This window comes from Macaca mulatta, chromosome 1, assembly GCF_049350105.2.
Source record: "Macaca mulatta isolate MMU2019108-1 chromosome 1, T2T-MMU8v2.0, whole genome shotgun sequence".
Classification (NCBI taxonomy): domain Eukaryota; kingdom Metazoa; phylum Chordata; class Mammalia; order Primates; family Cercopithecidae; genus Macaca; species Macaca mulatta.
The window spans coordinates 59689824-59696825 of NC_133406.1; the positions used below are offsets into that span (position 1 = coordinate 59689824).

The 7002-nt window shown below is 44.5% G+C and overlaps 1 pseudogene; it reads left to right on the forward strand.

The window, feature by feature from the left end:
* The first annotated feature begins 1035 nt into the window (after positions 1-1035).
* On the forward strand, positions 1036-1479 carry LOC100428426 (U6 snRNA-associated Sm-like protein LSm3 pseudogene; annotated as a pseudogene).
* Positions 1480-7002: the final 5523 nt, after the last annotated feature.

Below are 7002 nucleotides of genomic sequence, written 5' to 3' on the forward strand. Positions count from 1 at the left end.
TTAAATAAATTGTCATATCCCTAAAATGAAACACTATGCAATCATTATAAACAATGATCTGTATTTAATGACATGGAATATTGTTCATTACATACTGTTAAGTGAAAAAGGCTGACCGCAAAACACCATGCATAATATTTCTCAATTTTGGTTTTAAAATGTAGAAATAACTATGGGTATATGTATGCATAGAAAACAGTCTGGAGCTAGGCGAGGTGGCTCATGCCTGTAATTGTAACACTTTGGGAGGGCAAGGAAAGCAATCAAGAGTTTGAGACCAGCCTGGCCAACAAGGTGAAACCTCATCTCTGCTAAAAACACAAAAATGAGCCAGGCGTGGTGGCACACACCTATAATCCCAGCTACTCTGGAGGCTGAGGCAGGAGAATTGCTTGAACCTGGGAGGTGGAGTGAGCCTAGATTGCGCCACTGCACTCCAGCCTGGACAACAGAGTGCGACTCCTTCTAAAAAAAAAAAAAAAAAGGAAAAGAAAACGGTCTGGGAAGCCGGGCGCAGTGACTCACACCTGTAATCCTGCACTTTGGGAGGTTGAGGTGGGCGGATCACCTGAGGTCAGGGGTTCGAGACAAACCTGGCCAACATGGTGAAACCACGTTTCTACTAAAAATACAAAAATTAGCCGGGCGTGGTGGCAGGCGCCTGTAATCCCAGCTACTCAGGAGGCTGAGGTAGGAGAATTGCTTGAACCTGGGAGGGGAGGTTGCAGTGAGCCGAGATCATGCCATTGCACTCCAGCCTGGGGGAAAAGAGCGAGACTTCGTCTCAAAAAAAAAAAAGAAAAAGAAAAAAGAAAAAAGAAAATAGCCTGGGAGGATGATATCAGCTTAATAACAACAACTATCTTTGGATAACGATATGATGCATAATTTTTACTTTTGTCTTAATGCCTTTCCATATTGCCTGAATTTTCCTTTATAAAAAGCCTGTATGTCTGTTAAAACAAAAAGGAAGACATCATGTAGGATGTAGTTGGAAGGGAAAAAAAAAAAAAAAAAAGAAGAAGAAAATGAGGCGGGAAAGGGCGCAGGGTTTGAAACATGGTGGAGGACATAGACCAGCATCAAACTACCAGCACTGTAGAGGAGCCCCTGGATCTTATCAGGCTCAGCCTAGATGAGCAAATTGATGTGAAAATAAGAAATGACTGAGAGCTTCCAGGCAGATCACATGCTTATGATCAACATTTAAATATGACCTTGGGAGATGTGGAAGACACTGTGACTACTATAGAAATTGATGAAGAAACATATGAAGAGATACATAAGTCAACAAAACGGAATCTTCTAATGGTCTTTGTCAGGGGAGATGGTGTTGTCCTGGTTGCCCCTCCACTGAGAGTTGGCTGAAACAAAGAATTTGTCCTGTATGGAAAGCAGGAGACTTTGCACAGTGGCCGCTCTAAATGTAGAAGACATTCAAAAGAGAAACCTGCATACATGTTGATATTAAGAAATAATTACAGGGATTCTTCCACTCCTGAGATGAGTTGATTTGCAGATAACTCACAACTTCTTTTTTTTTCTTTTTTTGAGACGGAGTCTCACTGTATCACCCAGGCTGGAGTGCAGTGGTGCGATCTCGGCTCACTGCAAGCTCCGCCTCCCGGGTTCACGCCATTCTCCTGCCTCAGCCTCCCTAGTAGCTGGGACTACAGGCGCCCGCCACCACACCCGCCTCATTTTTTATATTTTTAGTAGAGACCGGGTTTCACCATGTTAGTGAGAATGGTCTCGATCTCCTGACCTCGTGATTGGCCCACGTCGGCCTCCCAAAGTGCTGGGATTACAGGCGTGAGCTACTGCACCCAGCCTAACTCACAACTTCTTAAGCTAAATGGTATTTTCATTTTTCTCAAGCTCTTCCAATAAACATGACCAAGATGCAGGACTCTTTTTCAGGACTTGTTTTGCTCCATTATTCTCACAGATATTTTTCTGATTTTGTTCTCTTTAAATTAAAATTGGTGTTTCCTCAGGAAAAAAAAAAAGAAAATGCTTCCTTCGTTTTGAAAAATAAACATTAGTAATTCAAAAAAGGTAAAATAAACAACGTGTCTATATTTGGAATGAGTTAACCAAAGTATGACTCATCTATTTCTAATATGGAATACTATGCCTTCATTAAAAATGTTGAGTCATTGAAGAATCTGCTTTGTGCCAGGCATTGATGATATAAAAGAAACCAAGATGAGGACAAGGACTCTCCCCTCTTGAGGTTATATGAGTAAACAGATGCTTAACACATAATGGGAATAATTGTATGACAAAAGTATCTATAGTGACACTGAAACCACAGAGAACAGCACAGACTCTGGAACCAGGTGCATGGGGGTTCTGGGAAGATAAGTAGGAACTCACCAGGGCACAGAGATGGGGGTCACCTAGGCAGAAAGAACATCACGTGCAAAGGTCAAGGTGCATGAAATGGTATGATTTAAACAGAGGACAGGAAGAAATTGAATAGGATAGGAGCCTAGCATTTCGGGAAGGAGTGGCCAGAAATGAGGCTGAGAGATTCGTAGATCATGAAATGTAAGATAACAGAGTCAAAATAGCTTTTTGGTAATGTCTTACTGATGGCAATGTGGAGGGTGGCATGATGGGATAGTACTGAAGAAAGGACACCACCCAGAAAGCTGTTACAGTTCCCATGAAAAGGGGATGAGGGCCTAAGTGGCAGCGATGACAGCAGAGATGATGACTAGAGTGGAGCAAGGGATCAGGAGACATCACAGAGGTCTAAAGGGCAGGACTTGGTGAGTGGTGAAGGGGAGGGCAGAGTCAAGATAACACAGAGAGTCTGACATGTGGCTGGGTAGGCTGGGTTCTGGTCTTCACGGGGAAGAGCAGACTGGGTGCTGGATCTGATCACTGTGCTTTGAGGGGCCTGAGATGTTCTGCAGGCAGATGTTCAGGAGGGAGGCTTGGGTCAAAAAGTAGCTTTTAGGGTCTTGAAGCATTTAAATGATAGTTGAAGCTAAGGGTTTGAACACAAATCAGGGAAAATGGGCAGAAAAATACAGGGGAAAATAGTCCAGGGATAGAACTTCTGTATGTTTAGGGGCTAAATGGAGAAAGAAGGGCTGGTAGATTGAGAAGGTGAGATCACCTAGGTAGGAAGAAAACAGAAACGAGGGAGGATGGTGTCAGAGAGACCTAAGAAGTAGAAACCTCAAGGTAGAAGTGGTCAATAGTATCAAATGTCAAAAGATGCTCATAGGCCAGGCCCAGTGGCTCATGCCTATAATCCCAGCACACAAAAAGACACTATGGTGGGCATATTGTCTCACACCTGTAATCCCAGCCTTTTGGAAGACTGAGGCAGGAGGATCAATTGGGCCCAGGAAGTCAAGGCTGCAGTGAGACATGATTGCACCACTGCACTCCAGCATGGGTGACAGAGCAAGACCTTGTCTAAAAAAAAAAAAAAACAAAAAACATACAAACATACATACATATATATATATATATATATAGTCCTGCTGGGCGCAGTGGCTCACTCCTGTAATCCCAGCACTTTGGGAGGCTGAGGCGGGTGGATCACCTGAGGTCAGGAGTTCAAGACCAGGCTTGCCAACATGGTGAAACTCCATCTCTACTTAAAAAAAAAAAAAAAAAAATTAGCTGGGCATGGTGGCATGTGCCTGTAATCCTAGCTACTTGGGAGGCTGAGGCAGGAGAATCGCTTGAACCTGGGAGGCGGAGGTTGCAGTGAGCTGAGATTGTGCCATTGCACTCCAGCCTGGGTGACAGAGCGAGACTCTGTCTCAAAAAAAAATAAAAAAATAAAAAATAGCCCTATGGACTTAAGACAAAACAAAAGAAATCATTTCCAGGCAAAGAGAAGATCCAGGGCACTGTCAGGAAATATTGTCTAAAGATGAAATCAAGGATGTGACTGAAAAACCCTTTGTTAAGACTTCAGGGGGTTTGTCCTCCACATTAATTCAACTACAGACTCCCTTGGTCATCTCTTAAACCTTGTCATTACCAGACACTGAACACCTTAATATTCTCAATTTCACTCTGGCCACTGCCTCTCATTTTTATCGCTCACCTCTGTGGAATTATAACTCCAGCACCCCTTCAGTTTCACAGGGATATCTAATCCATTGACCATTCTATCTTTTCTCTGTCCCTCACCCCTTCATGTTTTCCCTCCCCTCTTTACCCAGATTAAATTTTATGATCTATCGTTACAATCACTTTCTTTCAGAAACTCTCAACTCTCTTGGCCCCTTTTGCTTTGCGCTTCTCGCTTGGCAGAACCGCAATCTTGATAAAATCCAACCCTCCATCCATTCCAAGTATGCACCTGTGCTGATCAACAGACACATTGACTGTTCTCAGTCTAAATCGGTGGTTCTCCATAGGAAGCAGCTTTGTACCTGGCACACCCAGCCCCTGCCCCCATCAGGGACATCAGTGTTTGGAGACATTTTTATGATCACACCTGACGGTAAGTGCCACAGGTATTTAGTGGGTAGAGAGCCCAGCCATGTTAAGCATCCTGTAGCTCACAGGCCAGCTCCCCACAACAAAGACTTAACTGGTCTAAAATGTCAATAATGCTGAGATTGAGAAATGCTTCTCTAAATTATTGATCATGAATTTTATGTGGGCCCTAGTGTTACCTGACAATCATACTACATTTCCCAAGTTGACTCACCCTCTTGTTTTCTCAGAGGAATACTTTATACCTTCTCTCTTATCAAACCTTCATCTCCTTTCCACTTCTCACTCGGTGGAGGATCTTGCCTCCTAGTTCACTGAGAAAATGGAAGTGACCAGAGGAGGACTCCCTCCAATGTCTCACCCCTGCACCCACCCGCCTACCCACCTTCACACCTAAACCCTCTGCCTTCTCTCCTGTTACTGCAGATGACCGGCTGAGCTCCTGGCTGAGGTCAACCCCTCTGCTTGTGCACTAAATCCCCTCCCATCTCGCCTACCCAAGGACAGTGCTCCAGCAACTCTCCCCCTTCTCAAAATGTTCCTTTTTACTTGATTATTTACATTGGCATATAAACGTATTATAATTTCCCCCATCTTAAAAACAGGCTGGGCACAGTGGCTCACACCTGTAATCTTAGCACTTTGGGAGGCCTAGGGAGGATCGCTTGAGGCTGAGAGTTTGAGATCAGCCTGGTCAACATAGGGAGATTCCAGTCTCTACAAAATTTTTTTTTTTTTTTTTTTGAGATGGAGTTTCGCTGTTGTTGCCCAGGCTGGAGTGCAATGGCACGATGTCGGCTCACTGCAACCTCCGCCTCCCAGGTTCAAGCGATTCTCCTGCCTCAGCCTCTCGAGTAGCTGGGATTACAGGCATGTGCCACCATGCCCAGCTAATTTTGTATTTTTAGTAGAGACGGGGTTTCTCCATGTTGATCAGGCTGGTCTCAAACTCCTGACCTCAGGTGATCCACCCGCCTCGGCCTCCCAAAGTGCTGGGATTACAGGCGTAAGCCACTGCACCCGGCCTCTACAAACAATTTTTAAAAGTTAGCAAGGGCCAGGCACAGTGGCTCATGACTGTAATCCCAGCACTTTGGGAGGCTGAGGCAGGCAGATCACTTGAGGTCAGGAGTTCAAGACCAGTCTAGCCAACATGGTGAAATCCTGTCTCTACTAAAAATACAAAAATTAGCTGGGCGTGGTGGTGCACACCTGTAGTCCCAGCTACTCAGGAGGCTGAGGCAAGAGAATCACTTGAACCTGGGAGGCAGAGGCTGCAGTGAACCAAGACTGTGCCACTGCACTCCAGCCTGGGCAACAGAGTGTGACTCCATCTCAAAAAACAAAACAAAACAAACAAGCGTGGTGGTACATGCTTGTAGTCCTAGCTACTCAAGAGGCTGAGGCAGGAGGATGGCTTGAGCCTAGAAGTGAAAGGCTATAGTATGCTATGATTGCACCACTGCACTCCAGCCTGGACAACACAGTGAGACCCAGTCTCTCTCTCTCTCTCTTTTTTTCTTTTTTTTTTTTGAGATGGAGTTTCACTCTTGTTGCCCAGGCTGGAGTGCAAGACGGCACGATCTCAGCTCACTGCAACCTCCACCTCCCAGTTTCAAGCACTTCTCCTGTCTCAGCTTCCCAAGTAGCTGGGATTACAGGTGTCTACCACCATGCCCAGCTAATTTTTGTATTTTTAGTAGAGATGAGGTTTCACCATGTTGGCCAGGATGGTCTTGATCTCTTGACCTCGTGATCCGCCCGCCTCAGCCTCCCAAAGTGCTGGGATTACAGGCATGAGCCACCTCGCCCAGCAAGACCCAATCTCTTAAAAACAACAACAACAACAACAACAACAACAAAAGACGGGTGGGATAGCATTAGGAGAAATACCTAATGTAATGACGAGTTGATGGGTGCAGCAAACCAACGTGTCACATGTATACCTGTGTAACAAACCTGCATGTTGTGCACATGTACCATAGAACTTAAAGTATAATAATAATTTAAAAAACAAACAAAATAATTAAAAAATAATTGTAACCCATTGCCCACCCCAGCCCTGCCCACCTCCCTATCTTCTTTCTTGGTTTTATTTTTCACCATAGCATTTATCACGCTCAGAAACACAAAATATTTATCTATTTTTGCTGTTTTTATTTGTCTTTCTCCCCCCGACTAAAATGAACACTCCGTGAGGGCATGGCATTTTGCCCGCTTTGCTCACAGTGCCAACCACTGAAGACATTCAATAAACAGTTTATCAAATGAATGAATGCATCTACCTGATACTTCATCAAGAAATTGGTGGCCATTAATTATCATCTTTGAACCTCTGATTGGTGACCTCTGGCAAGGCTGAGGACCTTTAGCTCTAATCAGTGGGCAAAAGGTTGACCTCTTTGCTACTGATTGGCTTTTCTTCTTCATTATACCCTTGGGCTGGATAGGGAAGCTGTGTGAATCAACGCTTCATAAGCCTTCCTCTCTGAGAACTAGGGCTTCCAAGGAATTGGATATGAAAAG